This window comes from Coptis chinensis, chromosome 4 (genome assembly GCF_015680905.1).
Source record: "Coptis chinensis isolate HL-2020 chromosome 4, ASM1568090v1, whole genome shotgun sequence".
In the NCBI taxonomy this organism is placed as follows: domain Eukaryota; kingdom Viridiplantae; phylum Streptophyta; class Magnoliopsida; order Ranunculales; family Ranunculaceae; genus Coptis; species Coptis chinensis.
This window is the reverse complement of record NC_141459.1, coordinates 100,093,874-100,113,025: the sequence shown is the minus strand read 5'-3', so window position 1 is coordinate 100,113,025 and position 19,152 is coordinate 100,093,874. Positions and strand designations below refer to the sequence as shown.

At 38.1% G+C, this 19,152-nt stretch overlaps 1 protein-coding gene across 1 annotated transcript in view; it reads right to left on the bottom strand.

Moving 5' to 3' along the window:
• Positions 1-19,152, bottom strand: part of LOC147506206 (uncharacterized) — a 168,239-nt gene that overhangs the window by 102,196 nt on the left and 46,891 nt on the right. The window lies entirely within an intron of this gene.

Below are 19,152 nucleotides of genomic sequence, written 5' to 3'. Positions count from 1 at the left end.
ATCACTCGATTGCCGTCCGAATCAACTTAGTCGATCACTCGATTTCCAAATCAAATCAAATAAAAGCCCTAACATTATTTCCAAATAATATAAAAATAAAATCAAATTACACTTGTTCCAAATTACATCAAAATATCAAATTACATCAAAATATTACTTAGTCGCTCGATTTCCAAATCACTCGATTGCCGTCCGAATCAACTTAGTCGATCACTCGATTTCCAAATCAAATCAAATAAAAGCCCTAACATAACAAATAATATAAAAATCAAATCAAATTACACTTGTTCCAAATTACATCAAAATATCAAATTACATCAAAATATTATATCGACAATATACAAACAACTTAGTCAATAACATGTACTATTAGGTCTTCAACGGGCTCGTTTTTCCATATTAAATTGGGAATGTTTAATGCCATAAATTGCAATTGCCTTGTTGTCAAGGCCAAATTCCAACTTTCAGCAATATCATATCGAGCTCTAAGCCATTGGCGCATTATTGGAGGAACCAGACAATCTTCAACAAGTTCAATATTGACAAAATGATTTCCACCAACATGTGCGCTACCCAACACTTGGGTCACTCTTTCAGGATTTGCTTGGGTTCTTGATATTTATAAAATGACTAGTCTACCTACGAAATGAACTATGAATCCAAACGTAAGTAAACTATAACTATTTTGATGCTATCTTGAGTTATCAAAGAATTCTACTCTCAATCCTATGAGATATAGTGGAGTAGATAAGTTCGTTCCACTCCTAGTGCTCTAGCATGGATGTTTTCTAATCTAACTAGTCGTTTTTAAGTCTATGAGAGTTTTAATTAAGGAATTATACTCACGATGCAACTACCCACAAGATGCAACTAGTCGGTTATCGTAATTCTACGGAATGCTACGTTGATTCTTGATAAGGAGTTAGAGGGGATTGATTCCACCATAACTCAACTTAATCCACTAACCATTTAATCGTCAGAATCCGAATTGAATCGCTTCAAGCAGAACAATGGGTTATTTCTAATCCCTAATTATACATGGCATTTCTACCAATTATAACTAGCATGTGAACAATTAAACCCATTCTCATGGTGAACTAATCATTTCTAGAGTGGAATAGAAAATACTTTATTTATTCTAACGATAATCGAATCAAGCTTTCATCAAGGCTTCACAACCCCTCTAATGGAGGTTTAGCCTTGAATCATTCCGAATCATTTCCATTTATATTAAAACTAAACATAATATAAAGCATTGAAATTTATTTAATTAAACAATAATGAAATCTAATTTAATGACTAAATTGAACTAAGGACATGAATTGAAATTAGATCTAGAATTGGAATTGACAAAAATCGAAATGGATAAAGAATACTACTTTATTGATCTAATCAAATGAAGAACAAGATTCAAAGGTTTAATCTAATGAAATGGATTTGAAACTAATTAAAGAAAACAATTAAATCTAGATCTAGAAGCTATTTTAATGGCTACTTTCTATATAAGCTATCTACCCTAATTTCTACTATCTAATCTACCATTAACAAAGACTTAAGCTTTTGTTCTTATACATTCAGATCCAAAATCGTGCATGGGCTTGGAGCCAGGGTTTGGGCCGAGAATCGTGCCCAAAACCCAATTCTTTCAAACCAAAAGGCCTCTTCAGCTGCAGTTGACTTCCACAGACTTTTCGTCCACTTCTGCTCCTCTGATTGGGTCAAGGCTTGGACCATTACAAAGCTCTTTCCGAGCCGGTCGTTTTGACATAAGGTATGCCCCATTCGAGGTCCGAGTCCAAAGATATGGCTTCGGAAGTTCTCACTGACTTTTGCTCCCAGATCTCGCTAAAGTGGTACATTTTCGCACATAATGGACTTTGAAGCCCGAAATGCATAAAAACGCAGAATCGTTAACTCTTACTTATTATTCACATAATTGGTCTAACAAAGATGATTATTAGGGGTTAAAACTACAGTTTTGGGCTCTTATCAAACCACCCCCAAACAAAGATTTTGCTTGTCCTCAAGCAAAAATGAGAAATTAGAATAAGTGACCAAAAATGGAGTTCTAACTACTCGTTTTTCATTGAGTGCATTGCATTGACCATATGCAACAAGGCCTTAAACCACTAGGAATTCCCTAGTGGACGAAGTTATAGCCTCGTGAGAGTTTTCCAATGAAGGTACTCACAAACTTCATCTATACTACAACGACTAAGAAAATAAAACTATTGCTTCCTTTATTCATGCTCAACTATCTATACATCTCTAGCAATTACATAAGAATAACCTACCAAAACCCTAAGTTAATATATGCATAATAATCAATCATCTACAATAAACATATATACAATGAGTAGTACTATCAAATGTTTAGCAGTGTTTGTTTTCGAGAACTCCGGAATAGCGCCTTAAGTAGGTTCTCACAATAATAGTCAAGAAACAACACTGATTTTTTCACTCAAGTTTCAAGCATCCAAAGTGTACAGTGGGTACACTTTTACCTTACAATCTCAATGACAACAAGGAAGTTCGGGGTCAATCAAACACATCCGCCACTTACTATCACACTAACCTATTCCTAATCGAGCTAGAGGTCTTTATTAGGTGTTACGGGATTAGGAGATGGTTTAAGAAGGAAGGAAATGGATATTCAAAAGGACAAGTCTGAGATAATAGAGTCTTCAGATATGTAACTTAGAGAAAACCTTGTTTTTTTTTTTGCTTCTACACTTTGTTTCCATCCTTAGCCATATTTTTTTTTTTTTTTCGCTTTTGACTCCCTTTTATTCTATTTTTTCGAGTTTTTATTTTATTTCTATTTTTCTTTTCTTTGGATGGAAACTTTTCTTTATTTTCTCAAGCAACTAACAATTTTTTTGTTTACATGTTTTTTTTTTCTTCTTCTTTCTTCACTCATTCTATTCTCGACTTATTCTAAATTGGGTAGGTTGATTTATTTTTTTTTTTTTTTTTTTTTTTTTTTTTTTTTTGTAATGTGGTAAAGGAATTGTGGTGTATGGAAGGCTAAAGAAAGGCTCAGAGTGGTGACTAGCGGAAAATAATTCATAGGTTTGAATTTCTAGCTATATCGATCCAAAGAGCGGCCTAAATTCTCACTTAGGATATGGTTTAGTGATCAAGCAAGTGGGACGGTGATTTCTCTATCCGGATTTTACTTCTCCCTTGTGTCATTTCTCAAATGTTTCGCTTCATATAAGCTTTTTTAGGCTATATTCTCACAGGATTTGTAGAATAAGTACTCTAGCCTAGATTTTAAACTTTATCGCTAACAATCATAGATACTCATGTAATATATTTATAGATAGATGCAAAGATTATTACCCACGATTAACCTAAGTTTCTAACAATTATTATTCGATCAAAAACTATGTGAGACTTCTAGATTGTTAAAAGCATGGAGAAAGAAAACAATACCAATATTCCTAAGTGTATAGCATGACTTATTTATTTATATTTTTAAAATTTTGAAATTTTAACTAGAAAACAAATGCATATTATGTCTATCTATATCCTAACAGATGTCTTAATTACACGCGGTTTCTATGCCCCCAAACAAAAAACATGCTTTGTCCTCAAAGCATTGTAAATAAAGAGGGTAGGAAAAATACCATTGAAACGCCGCGGAAATTCGTAAACATCCGCAAAACAATGTTAGAACGCATACTAATATAGGAAATAAAACCGACGCAACTCTATAAGAGTTCCACCCATTATGGGGTTAACCTAATTAAATTGCTCGGGGACATAAGCGCACACTCAACGTAAACTAAAACTTACCTCCACTCCCGTTGTTATTCGTCATCTTCGCCATCCTCTACTTCTATAAAGAAGTGAGGTTCCTTTCGCCCCGCCATGCTATGATAATTTGCCGTGCTTCACGCCATTTATCATCTATGGTTGCTAACCTATTAAGTGCCACTTGGTCCGATGGGGTGTGGTGCAACCGGTGAGGTTGTATCCGCCACCCATGCCAAGTCATTGCACGGAAAGATCGAATAATACTATTGGGGGGTCGACCGGTCTACCTTTAATCCAATCCGCGGAAACGGTACAAAAACAGGAAAGAAACATAGCATAATACGCGGAATTAAAACAGGCATAAGAAGGTACTTATGCCTCATGGTATAGGCTCGTGCTAAACTAGACATCAAAGTTCCGGGAAGGTCATAGAATCAAGGCCCATTGGCTAAAGCAAGGAAAAACGCCGCAAGTGGCGCCATTCACGTAAGAAAAACGCCATTCCCCTAAAATGTTTAGCATAATCCAAAACATAACAGTTCCTATGTTCATGGACAGCTACCAAGGGCAACGTTATAGTCCCTTTGGTCCTCAATACGGAAAATGCCTGCCCCATAAGCCTCGCGGCAAAGACTCATAAGTGTAGACATGCATATTATCGAATCTAATAGCACCATGGGTCTTGTATCTCGGCCGGGCATAGCAAGTCCAAGAACAAATGCTAGCAAGAACCCCGGTAATCTCCATTGGTTCATCGTCAATGTTGATGGAGAACACTTTTCTCCATCCGGTCTCTCAAAGAAAATGCAGCTTATTATAAAAATAAGATGCAAGTGCCGGAGAATAAAGTTCACCGGTCTTACCATAAGAGGTTCCCAACCAACATATGTGATCACTCACAAAACCAAGCACCGTAAGTAGTGCTTTTGGAACAAATCGAAAAGATGTTCGTGATCAATATTGGAGATGTCATCTCTAAATTACGCTTTGGAATAGCCGCTAATGATCCGATACTACGCTAAACCGAAAATTTCTGGTCCAGAGAAGGGCGCTGGCGCCAACTTAACTTAGAGGCCGGGCGGCGCTTTTTGTATTTTTGATTTCCAAGAACTTAGCTGGTCGCTTTGACTTGGGCGCGGGCGCTCACCAAATTTTTCTCGACAGAATTTAGGCTGGAAGGCCAATAACTAGGCGCTGGCGCGGCCCGAAGGTGCTTTGTGAAAATGGAGACTAAACGCGGGAATCGCGGGTGTGAAGGTTGAGTGATGGAGTTTAGGTGTAGTGTGAGTTGTGAGGATAGATTGTATCAAGTTTATATAGGTTTAAAGTTGCTAGAATGGATCGGAAAGTTGCCAAAACTAATTACGGCAGCTTTCCGAAATCCTAAAATTTCCAAACTCGAAAACGAAACAACTCATCTCCGGATTCTAATTCAAACCCCAAGATTCTTATTTGGATTTTATGATCGAATGTACCTATTTAATCTAGATTTCATCCTACAATGATTCTCAATCACGATATGCCTAAACTACCATATTTTCACCTTACTCCGCAAAGAAATTCTAACAAGTAGGGTTTTTATAAAAATACAAATTTTGACATAATCAAACCACCCCCAAACAAGTTGGGAAGGTGGGGTCAATATGAAACAAGCACACAAACTGAAAATAACCCCTTATATAAAAATTTTTCATTCGGAGGTCCTTTCACTTACAAAATTCAAATTACGAGAATAAAAATTACATTACAATAAAACAACAAAAATAAATAAAACAACAACTTATAAAACAAAAATAACTACCACTATCACTCCTCATCCTTCTAAACACCTCGCCATCGGGTGGCGGAGGGCACGACTCGAAAGTGGTGGCTCCCCTGGCTCCGTATAAGGTCCAAAGAATAGTTAGCCGCCCTTCGCCGACGACGCCATGTCTCAGAGTCGCGGTCCTCGAGGGCGAGTCCGTGATGAGGGGGGAAGCGCATAGCATGTCCACTCTAAACCGGCGCTGGCTTCTATCTCAGCCCTCGCCGCCCCATCTCTCATTCTCCCTCCGGGCGCGGATCTCGGTTGTGGTGAATGGTCGTCGTCGAGTCCGGAGGTCCGCAGAGAGTGTTGAGTGAACGATGCCCCTATGTAGCATAGTCGCGCGCCAAAGATCAGATTCAACACCTCCGAAGGCATCCAGATCAAAACAAGTGCCATCCTCCTCATCCTCCTCCGAATCATCCCGGCCGTCCCCCGCCCTCCTCTTCATCCCCAGCCCACCATCCTTCTTCATCTCTATCCTCTCAACCAGACTTGTTGGACACACTCCCTATAGATACGCTGGTTCTTGTGCAGTGGTAATGTAAAATCCCTCTTTAAGTCGGAGTTGCCTTCATCTTCAAAGATGATCTTAGTAATAAGCACGTGGAGAGGTGCCAAAGACCTTCCGACTTCCGATCATGTTTCAAGAAAAACTCCGTGATACGTAAATCGCATTTCCGCCTCCCCGAGTACCCATAACACGCGGAGGAGGGTCGACCGATGTCACCGACCTTGACCTTCCCTTTAGGACATTCGACTAATCCACCGGGTCAGAGCTACCGGTTGGTCCTCGTGGATGTCGGCGGCGCACACAATGGGAGTTTGATTGTAACTCCCATTGATGACAAGAACGCCCATCAACGGCTCTACCCTCACAAACCGGGGCTCGTAGAGTGGTTTCCAGATGGATTCTAGGCGAATGCCTAGAATCTCACCCAACAAATTCCGTGAGTCAACTCCCCTTCTTCTTCCTTACCATCACAAAAATCCTACTCTCCTCCAACTCCCCGGTGTCAGTAGAACCGCCGGACCAAGTCTTCGTGGTAGAAGTCTTCGGTCGAAAGTACCACACAGACTACTCCAGCCTTTACTAGCCATTTCACACCGTGAAAACGGGCGCTAAATGGTCCGGAGTGAAAACCCGCTCCGCAGATGATTCGGGCGCTGAGCCATTTAGAGTTTGATTACGGTTTGGGGTTTGTAGAGGGTGTGGTAGTCGTGGGTTTAACTTGACCGACCTAAAGAAAAGTGGTGGTGGTGGAGTGGTGGCAAGCAACAAATTTTTGAAATTTTGGTCGCTTTTGTTGGGTTAAATTGGTGGAGTTTGTTTTGATTGGTGTTTGAAGTCGATTTGGGGTGGGATTTGATTTTTGGCGCTGGGTTTATGGTATTTCTTTTAATTTTGATTTTTCTAGGTTTGGAGGTGGTTTGATGGCGGTGGAAGATGGAAAAGATGAACTGTTATGTGAGAATGTAAGAGCGCGAAAGGCTTCTTCCATGGGCTGGTGGGCTGAAGTTGGGTCCAAGCCCAAAATCGAAATTTTCGATTTTTCGATTTTTTTTCGCTAATTTCAAATCAAAATTCCCGCTTCGTTACATGTCCGATTTTTTAATGAGATATGGAAATGATCAGGAGAGAATTTCCTATCCAATGATCCATAAAACACTCTATTCCGACTTCAGATGACATACGAGATAGTGGAAAACGCCTCGGCGCGTGCATGACGAAGTTATGCTTAACGAATGAAATCTAAATGAATAGATCATGTCAATCCGAATCGTAATACAATAAAACGCCTAAGCAACTCTAATGGGACATAAAACATTTTAGTACAGAAACACAAACACTTTGACCCCCAAACAAATTTTTACAACGGCTTAGAAAATTTGTTTTTAGCAAGCTGGTCTTTTAAAGTCGATTCCCGGAGACTTCATAGATTACTATGTTTATTTTATTTTTTTTTTTTTTATTTTAGTTTTAGAAGGAAAACAATAAGCAATAAAGACATAATTCACACCATAGAGAAACATGACTCAAAAATCCGAGAAAAACATGCAAGAGTGGAAAACGGAACTATGTGAACCGTGGACTTAGGATCCGTAGATTTACAGCCACACACTCCATAGGGAGGGCCCGGTTACCTTAATGGTGCACTCACCAATATATTGGAATGAAAGGAAATGCACCAACACAGTAAATTTGAGTCGCTTATAGTCGATACTCAAGACTTTATCTAAAACATATGTATGAACATGCATTGATCATATATCAACAACCTAAATAGTTGTGGATCATTCCATAAATAAATATCGAGGAAACATATCCAAACACAATGAAACACCAAGATTTCCTACCATTATTACCCTAGTGGAATCCAAAACTAAGTCGGATAACCCTATTGTGTAACCTATCATGCACCTTCTTTTTCATTTTTGAATGAGTGGGTGTACTAGTAAATAAGTGTGGAAAAGTGAATGGTTATGAAGGATATGGTGGATATGGATAAGTTTTAGAAAGGCAGCTTGCACACAATGAGGATGTGGTTTTAGCATCAACTCATTCATTGTGTGTGTGTGGACCGCCTCAATTCTGAAAATGAAGGTGTCAAAAAGTTTATCCTTCAAGTATCCGCTTGCTAGGAGGATTAAAAAATTATGAAGCACGTAAGAAACAACAGGATCGAAAGTGCAAACTCGGGATTCCTTTGAAAGGGTGGAAGGAGGGGCATCGAGGTGGTTGTTGTTGTGCAAGTTAGTTCTTGATAGGGTGAATTGTCACCTACCAAGAAACTCATCAAATTCCTCATCTAGATTGGTCATATCCACATTACTATGGTAGTCCTCTACATCTTTGAGAAAGTCATCTATCCCGGCCCTCATCAATAATATGTGTATCGACTAGTGTAGGAATGAAAATGTTTGAGTCCGACTTTCCAAAGGAAAGAATTTTGGGCATATGATCATCATGGAACGTTGTTGAAATAATAATCTCGAAAGCAAAGCTCTCGATCATGCTAACCTCTCCATCCATAGATCTAATCGGGTAATCGCGGTCCTTGTTTTAAAAACATTGACTTCAACAGCAAGATGGCCAAAAGACATGGACATTGAACCATCACGGCAATTAATGAGCGCATTGGCAGCTTTGCCAAGAAAGGACGCTTCTAAAATGACCGGGACAGAGTCGTTAGCTTAATTTCAGATCGAGGACTACAAAATCAGCCGGATAGTAGAAATCCCCGAACTTTTACAAACACATTTTCGACTACACCCTTTAGGTACTTAATAGACCGATCGCCTAATTGCAACGCCATTTTAGTGGGTTGCATTTTGTCTAGACCTATTTGTCTATACAAATAAAATGGGAGTAAGTTAACACTAGCCCCCGTGTCTAATAACGCGGTGGTCGATAGGAATCTCCTAAGGTGCATTGACAAGAGGGATCTAATTGTGGTCCTTGTACTTAACAATTCCATTATGTTCAGATAAGGTTGGGAATTGTTCTCGTTAAAAGGCGCCTTTTGGTATATTTGTCTTTACGCCTAGTAGTACACAATTCCTTAAGAAACTTAGCATGATGTGGTAGCTTTTTAATAGCTCGAGGAAAGGAAGGTTTATAGTTAGATTCTTGAAAACATCCCTAATCTCCTCGTAATTTGTATCTCTAGTTAACATGGCTAATTTTGTGGAAACGGTGGTTTCACGATATTTAGCAATGGTATCACCCGGATGTTTAACCATGGCTTTTGTTTTTAGGTTGTGTTGTAATTGGGACCCTACAAGCTGGTAGGCTCTTCTTCTATTTCGTATCTAGTAATATAGCAGTGTGGGGTTATCTTGGTGGGGTAACTATAGGCATAGTTACTTTTTGTTATCAACCACTCGCCGTAACGGAGAGTGGTGATGGCATTTATCTCACCTACATTTTCATATTCATTACTAGTATTATCGGTTACCTCAAAGGTCGCGGTTTGTTGTTTTAGGATTAGGTATCATGCTATTCTGAAACACACCTTTGGGTTGGGCTTTATCTTGAGCCAACCGTTGGGTTAAATTATTAACGGATTGTAGAAGCTGCTTGGTTAGATTGAGCCATGGTTTGGAAAAGTTTTTGGCTCACTTGTATAAAGGTGTCAAGACGATCCCGGCCAGGGGTGTAGTGGTCACGGGTGGTGTGGATCTGGAACTATTTCCGTGAATTATTTATTGGTGGATTTTGATAGTTATTATTTACCGGAACGATACCTCTATTAGTATTATAATTATTATAATTACCTTGACCTTGTGCTTGACCTTGTCGAGGTTGCACTTGGTTGTTATAATTATTAAAATTACCCCGACTCGCCCTTGTCGTGAGTGGAGCTTGGTTAAAGCTTTGCGAGAGCCTAACATATTGATTATTGTACCTTCGAGGGTGTGACGTTTTGGTTATTCCGCCAACCTAAGTTGGGATTTTGTCTCCGCGGGGCTTAGGTTCACTATTAATGGAACAAGCCCGTTCATAGGCTATAGGACGTTGGGAATCGGGATGCTCGGGGACTCCAAACGTAAACTACATGGATTTGAATTTACATTCATAACGGGATTGGCTTTTGTTGTACGTGAAATGGCATCTACCTTTTTAGTGAGGATTCAATTAGAGTTTTAAGCTCGTGATCCGGTTTAACCTCAAACATACCGGTAGTCTTAATCGCGGGAAGAAGAACTAGCTGAGAGCGGGAGTATCATCACTACCCCCCCTGTTGTTATTTCGCTTTAGTTTGATCCTCTAAAAATTTATAAGCCTCCGAGGCTCCTTTACTTAAGAAACTACCCCATTCATTATGTCAAGGACTTCTTTATGGTGATGTTGAAGTCCTTTGAAAAGGCACCTAACTAACGGGTTTTTGCTAAGTTATGGTGTGGACACTCTATAAGCAGATCGGGTGAAACGATTCCAAGCCTCTGAAAAATGATTCATGAGGATTTTGTCGAAAAGAAATGAATCTTGGAAAGCATCTCATCCGTCTTTAGGGGGTGGGTAAAAATGTTCCATAAACAATTTGAACAAGTTTAGCCCACGAGTCCACGTAATTAGGCGCTTTGGGCGCTTAACCAAGACGCGCTTTATCGGGCTAAGGTGAAAGGGAATACCCTTAATTTAATTTGTTCAACCAACCGTAGGATGGTGGAATGTTGTTAGGACTTGTTCAATCCTACGATGTAGTGGTAAGGTTTTTCATGGTCTAAACCATGAAAACGGGTAACAAATTAAAAATATTTGAGGGATTCTCAAATCCCTCACCGGGTTTGCTAGAACGATGCAAGATTTGGGGCTATCGCCAAGGCTTTGTAGAAGTCCGAGAGAGAGTCTCTTTCTTCCCCATTATATCGTGGTGTGTGTAGAATAGTAGCTAGAGGTGTAGTTGTGTGGTATACTAGATAGACTTGATTGTTGATGTTGTTGTGTATTTACGCTCGGTGTTTTTGTTAGGCCAGACCTTAATCTCATGCAAGGCTAAGTCGAGCTTAACTAAACATGCAACACTCCAAACAATTCGATGTACTAGTATAAACCTCTAACAGAGACGCGAGGTGTGGAAGAAAGGAATACCCGACATCCCTTGTTTCGCTTATGAATAGCTGCCTTTGTGTACGTTGTTTATGTATATAAGAGAATAGAACACCGAAAAAACTTGACAACTCGAAGTTTGAAGCAAACCGTGGAAATCCGGAAATTTCAGCTAATGAAGCGGCGAAGGCGAACTTATCTTGTATGGCGCTTCTATGTAAATTCGAAAGTCCAAGAACTTAGCGCTGGTCGCTTTTTTTGGCTTCGATGTATTGATCAAATTCCAAGAATAAGCGCTGGTCGCTCTCTTCCAAGAATATCGGTGTATTGATCAAATTCCAAGAAGAACATAGCGGGTCGCTTCTTTGCGCTGGCGCCAAGATATTTTCTCGAATTTTTCCAAAACTGAAACGGCAACCACAAGATGAATCAAACAAGGGTGGGCGTGGGTGAAATGGGACTTAAAAAATTACTAATTCTATTATGAAAACAATGCTAAAGTGCAACTAAGATAAGCGCCATTTGATATTTATAAAATGAATAGTCTACCTAATTAAATGAACTATGAATCCAAACGAAGTAAACTATAACTATTTTGATGCTATCTTGAGTTATCAAAGAATTCTACTCTCAATCCTATGAGATATAGTGGAGTAGATAAGTTCGCTCCACTCCTAGTGCTCTAGCATGGATGTTTTCTAATCTAACTAGTCGCTTTTAAGTCTATGAGAGTTTTACTTAAGGAATTATACTACGATGCAACTACCCACAAGATGCAACTAGTCGGTTATCGTAATCTACCGGGAATGCTACGTTGATTCTTGATAAGGAGTTAGAGGGGGATTGATTCCACCATAACTCAACTTAATCCACTAATCCATTTAATCGTCAGAACCGAATTGAATCGCCGCTTCAGTAACAATGGGTTATTTCTAATCCCTAATTATACATGGCATTTCTACCAATTATAACTAGCATGTGAACAATTAAACCCATTCTCATGGTGAACTAATCATTTCTAGAGTGGAATAGAAAAATCGACGATTCTAACGATAATCGAATCAAGCTTTCATCAAGGCTTCACAACCCCTCTAATGGAGGTTTAGCCTTGAATCATTCCGCAATCATTTCCATTTATATTAAAACTAAACATAATATAAAGCATTGAAATTTATTTAATTAAACAATAATGAAATCTAATTTAATGACTAAATTGAACTAAGGACATGAATTGAAATTAGATCTAGAATTGGAATTGACAAAAATCGAAATGGATAAAGAATACTACTTTATTGATCTAATCAAATGAAGAACAAGATTCAAAGGTTTAATCTAATAAGGGATTTGAAACTAATTAAAGAAAACAATTAAATCTAGATCTAGAAGCTATTTTAATGGCTACTTTCTATATAAGCTATCTACCCTAATTCTCTACTATCTAATCTACCATTAACAAAGACTTAAGCTTTTGTTCTTATACATTCAGATCCAAAAATCGTGCATGGGCTTGGAGCCAGGGTTTGGGCTGAGAATCGTGCCCAAACCCAATTCTTTCAAATCAAAAGGCCTCTTCAGCTGCAGTTGACTTCCACAGACTTTTCGTCCACTTCTGCTCCTCTGATTGGGTCAAGGCTTGGACCATTACAAAGCTCTTTCCGAGCCGGTCGTTTTGACATAAGGTATGCCCAATTCCGAGGTCTGAGTCCAAAGATACGGCTTTCGAAGTTCTCACGACTTTGCTCCTCAGATCTCGCTAAAGTGGTACATTTCATAATGGATGGACTTTGAAGCCCCGAAATGCATAAAAACGCCGTGAATCGAGTGTTAACTCTTACTTATTATTCACATAATTGGTCTAACAAATTATGATTATTAAGGGGTTAAAACTACAGTTTTGGGCTCTTATCGGTTCAAATGGCATGATAAGGAAGATCGACGAAGCTCCTAAATGTAGGAGGACAACATTAAATCTTGAAGCAAATAGGTATCTAACAAAGGGCATGCTCATCCACTTATTTAAGGGTGCATAACCTTCTTCATGTAGGATTTCCTTCATCGCATAAACAACCTCACTTTGACTGTACAAAGTACAATAAAAGGGGAGGTTGTCAATAAGCTCTTGGTACAAGTCCTTTCTTATCTGCGGCCAATCTTCTTGACTTCTTCCTAATGCAATGTAGAAAGCTCTATAACCACAGTTGCGATCGCCAACAGGGTCATAGACTCTAACAATGTATTTATGCATTTCTTCAAGAATATCCAACCCGTAATCCTTAGGACCCCTCGTCTTTCCAAAGTTTAACCCATCTCTCACATTTTGTGGTGTGGCTGTTTTTGGAGAAGGCTTATTTCGTGGTGTGGTTGTTTTTGGAGAAGGCTTATTTCTTGGCGTGGTTGTTTTTGGTGTTTTTGGAGAAGGCTTATTTGTTGGTGTGGTGTGGGTGTTTTGGGTTGGTATTTTTGGAGAAGGCTTCTTTCTTGGTGTGGTGTGGGTGTTTTGGGTGGGTGTAGTATTTGGTTGTGACGAGACCCACTCCTCATGATCATGTTGAGAATGTTCAAAATGAGATGGATCTCGCTTTGAAAAGTTCTCATCTTCAGTTGGAAGCTTTCTGCTGCAGCTATCTTTCGGCCGACCTTTAGTTTTTGCTTCCTCACGAGGCGGTACTAGCCATGTACTTTCTAGTACGACAATCTCCATAAGCTTCCTAATCATAACCCTTTGCTCTTCTTCAGAAACCATTGCAAACCTATTCATGAACAAGTCCAACGAAGGTGTAACATCAGGACTAACACCCATTGACACATTGGGAGAAGTAGACAATGTTTTCCAAAAGGGGTCGATAACAGTCAAAGGGATGGACCGCTCTTGCTCTTCAAAGTCAATTAATTCATGAGCATATGGCAGTCCATGGCTCGTGCGCAAATAACACCAACACCTGATCTCTCCATCTTTAACTTTACGCGGGTATCTATTTCTTCAAATAGCAAGTCCAAACACTTGCGTGAGACAAGGCCTCCGAAGTTCATTTAAACAAAGGAATCCGGTGGTGGTCTTTGAAGTTACAATCATACTTCTCGAAGGTAGCTCTAATCTTGGACATCCGGATCTCTAGAATCGGGTGGATTAAGCTAAATATATTCAAAAAAATCGTGGCGGTTTGCATTTCCTAGTACACGCTTCACTTGAGCATGAGACCCTTCAACTCTATTGGTCGTTGTACTCTTAAAGTGAATGTGTTGGTCGGTCCAACAACATACTTAATCGATCCCCTCGTGAGGAAACCAAGTCTCTTGCAAATAACTAACAAAATTGGAGTATTTCAACCTTGTAATATTTTTCCAAAGCATCCCATCTGTTTTGGAAAATAACCTCTCGTCTTCGATTTGACTATAGTGTTCCACGAGAACTGAGCCTTCTCTACAAGTTCTGTAGTTGGAAAAATATCGTAACATTTTGAAAGGATGCAGGTAGCAATATGCCATCTACATAGATGTTTGTGTGCGTTAGGGAAAACTTTGTCAGCAGCACTCATCAGGGCCAAGTCCCTGTCAGACACGATCCTGGATGGGCTTATGTCACCAAACAAGCCACTAAAATGATGCAGGGCCCACTCATAGTCGACTGTTGTTCCAGACTGAAGCAGCACCTAACACACGGTGAAAGACTTCCACATTGAACTCACCCCAACAAATTGTACGAAAGGCCACCGATACCTGTTAGTTTTGTAGGTAGCATCTAACATGAAAACTATTGGAAAAGTTCGAGCCAACTTAACACCTTCTGGATGGGCCCATAACAATCCCATTATCTCCTCGGTATTCTCATCCTGTCTCAACTCTTCAAAATAATGTTCTTTTGCTAACAACTCACGCAATCTCTGCAATTGTGTGAGACCGTTCATATCTAATTTCCTCACCTTCTGCCTTGCAATGTAGACTTGGGATATACTAGATATGTTACCATGATACCTATTCTTGATGGAATCCAAATTTTTTTTAGGCTTTATTCCACAATTACTCATCTCTGACAAGTACTCGAACTCTGGAACGGTCAGACGAGTAGCAAATGCATTTCCTTCAAGGGTCTTCGCCAATACATGGTTATGAATACCATTTGTAACTTATATTTTCCAACTATTGACAGTGCCGCATTGGAAAACACCTTTTAACTTAAATGGACATCCTAATTTCTTGGTTCCCAACCTTCTCTTATTAGCCCTCCCTTCGCCTTCCTTCTTGTGTGACCGATACACACACAAGCACTCGCAAGCCAAATTCAATCTTGCTACTCAGTTTCCCTTGGCACACTCCGACTTTTCAATGACCACAACAACATTAACTTGTCTTCCTCTAGCGGTTGCCCAACCGATTGCCTTGCTACGTGTATGAAAGACCTAAACACATAAAAAACAACAACTATTATTATTATTAATACACTAATAAAATTACATTTAGAAAAAAAAAATTAAAAAATGAAATAAATGCCTACTCAATCATACCTCTTCCGTAGTAAAAATTTATGTTGTATCACTTAAAATCGGTTGACAATCCACATCATTCGAGTTTGCAGAAGATCGGTTCCCGGATAACGGCAAAGAATTCTACATATAGAAGAATAAAACAAGAGTCTCAAACAATTTGCATTTAGTTTCAAAGTTACAAAAAAAAAAAAATGAACTTTTAACTAAATTTAGTCCAAACGACCCAGCCATGTAGTTCTATAGTGTCCCCAAACGACCCGATCATGTAGTTCTATAGTGTCCCTAAACGACCCGGCTATGTAGTTCTATAGTGTCCCCAAACGACCCGATCATGTAGTTCTATAGTGTCCCTAAACGACCCGGCTATGTAGTTCTATAGTGTTCCCGAACGACGAGGCCATGTAGTTCTGTAGTGTCCCCAAACGACCCAGCCATGTCGATTTTTAGTGTTCCCAAACGACCCAGCCATGTCGTTCTATAGTGTTCCCAAATGACCCAGCCATGTCGTTTGGGCTTGGGTTTTGCATTCATTCAAGTGTTTTGCATCCATCCATTCATTTATTCAATCAAGTGTTTTGTATTCATTTTAATCAAGTGTTGTTACCTCATTATTTAGGTTTGCACTTTGTCGTCGACGATTTCTCGGCATCTCATTTGCTCGACTAGTCGCATCTTCAAATTCTTCACCTTGACCTTCAACATTTTGTTCCACTTCTTCACTTTCAACATATCTTCTATTTTCTCCAATTTGTTGTTGCATCTCAAACATTACCTCAAATGCTTCTTCTTCATCTTCATGTTCCATTTAGAGAAACTTGAGTATTCTAATATGTAGAGAAACTTGAGTATTCTATGTAAGGAGTAATAATTTTGATGAAAAAATGAGCAAGGAGGAGTAATAAGTATTCTATGTATATTTGAAATTTTGATATATTTTAAATAATTGAGTGAAATATGTTTGTAAACCCTAAACTCTAAACCCCCTCCCCCGCCCCCCAAACTAGGTTTATTATTCACAATTGAATAAAAAAAATGGAAAATAACAAGTTTAGATATAAAACAAATTATTATTTTAGATTTGGATAATTGAGTGAAATATGTTTGAAATTAAAATTTTTTTATGTCGGTACGAAATTTGTAAACCCTAAGCCCTAAACCCAAACCCCCAAACTAGTTTATAATTCAAAATTTGAAAAAGAAAATAATAAATAATAAGTTTAGAAATAAAACAAATTATTATTTTGAATAATTAAGTAAAATATGTTGGTACGAAATTTGTAAACCTTGAACCCCCAACCTAGTTTATGATTCAAAATTTTAAAAATAAAATAAAAAATAACAAGTTTAGATATAAAACAAATTATTATTGCAAATAATTAAGTGAAATATGTTGGTACGAAATTTCTAAACCCTAAACCCTGAACCCTGAACTCCAAACCCCAAACTAGTTTATGATTCACAATTGAAAAAAAAAAATAATAATAACAAGTTTAGATATAAAACAAATTATTATTTTAGATTTTAGCATGTTTGATTACATGTTTTAACTTGGTTATAAAAATAGGTGACTATGTCATAACAAATAAAGAGTGCAGAGTGCATGTTGTGTTGGTGTAATTGTGTTATTTCTAACCCAATTTTTTAAATCGGATTTCAATTTTCCTAATTCAATTGGAATGTGTTGATAGTTGATCATTACTAATTCAATTTTGCACACAATTATTTAAATAAATTATTATACACTTATGATTGATTAATTATTTGAATTATAAAAAAAGTGTTAGTGTTTATGTATAAGAAAAGTGTAATTGGTGTTTATGTCCAAACGACTTGACCATATCCCCCCATATAAGTTCTAAACGACCCACTTGCATGTGATACCAAATGATTAGCCAAATCTAAAATGCACACACAAACGATATGGCCACGTCGTTTGAGTGTATACCAAAACGACGTGGCCATATCGTTTTGAGTGTATAGACTCCCCAACAACATTGAATTAGTATGGACATGAAAAGGTGTGCTATGAATTTATCAGTTTACTCAATCTGTCGTGTTACGTGGCAAGAGTTTGGACAGGTCACTATTGGGAGTTGAGACAGAACCAGAACTGGGATGCAATTTAGAGATTCATGTGTAATAATGTGTTTTTGCTCTGTTTTTGAGGTTCGAGTGCCTAATATGTTCTTTATTTGATGAAAAGCTAAACTGAGGTGGTGAGGTGGTAGAATCAGTAAGCAAGTCATCATGTTCCAAGCCTGGTATACTGAATGCTTCAATAAATAACTCAACGAAGAACTTGCCAGATAGAAAGAACTTCAGTGGCACTAACGTTACTTGCTCTGTATATGTGTATGATAGTACTCTTTTGTTCTTTTGGATCCCAACAACCTAGCCACTCTTTTGTTGTTTTGTATCTGTCTCTGTATATGATATTTACTCTTTTCTTAGGCGTTCTTTGTGACTTCTATCTCTGTACTCTATCTTAATACTTTTGTATATAAACTTTTGGTTTTTGGTAGTACTCACTCTATATAATAATGAACTTGCGAATCAACTATTCACTAACACGTACACGTGCAAAGTGCGTGCATATTTGCTAGTATTAATAATGTGTTTTATTGTTTAATTATTTTATATAATATTCAATTTTTTTATTCAACTTTAAAAAATAAAAGAAATAACTATTGAAATGTTCAATATTTATTGTTTTTATTTTTTTATATTTATTTATTTATTTCACAACAATCTCTATAGGCAAGATATTGCCCATTAGCAGTGATGAACAAGGCCTAGTCATGCCTTTTGTGATGGATTCATAAGGCTATTTTCGCCTGCTGGCTTAAAAACATATGTCACTAATTTGCCAAACATAAACATTTAGCTTCCAAAAGGCCTACGTGTGCCTTGTAGGGTGGGTTCATAAGGCCCTACCAGGCCTTGTGCGACAATTTGATAAGGTTGAGCTATGCCAAATAATTGTGGGGGAGAAGGGCTAAAAGAGGTTGCAATAGGTTAACTTTATGTAGTTTGGTGGGGGGGGTGACACAAAACATGTTTTTTAGATCAATGGCAAACTTGTAATAAATATTCTTTTTTTTTGTCTGCCCAACACAAAATGGAAGGTGACTGTAGCAAAAGGGAAAACTTATTATTAGTAGAGTCAAGCAAGGCCGGTTACAATAGCAAAGGTCCCCACTATGACAACTAAACATTAAAGAGCCACCTCAAACTGACTTAATTCCAACCATTCAATCTCAACCTCAAATGTCACACCCCGAATTTCGACAGAATTCGGAAAAAATAATATTTGTTCCCGACTCTTCGATTTTCGAGGTGTGATGCACTCTCAACTCCCAAAAACCCATAATCAGTTTAAATACGCGGATAAATAAAAACCAATAAATTTAAAAAAAAAAAAAAACAGAAGTCCTCTTCATTACAAAAATTCACAAATATGATTAAATTACAAATCTCCTTTCAACCCTCTTTAATTATAATTACAACTGAAAATGTAAAACAACATTTGTCTCAACTAAAATCTATTA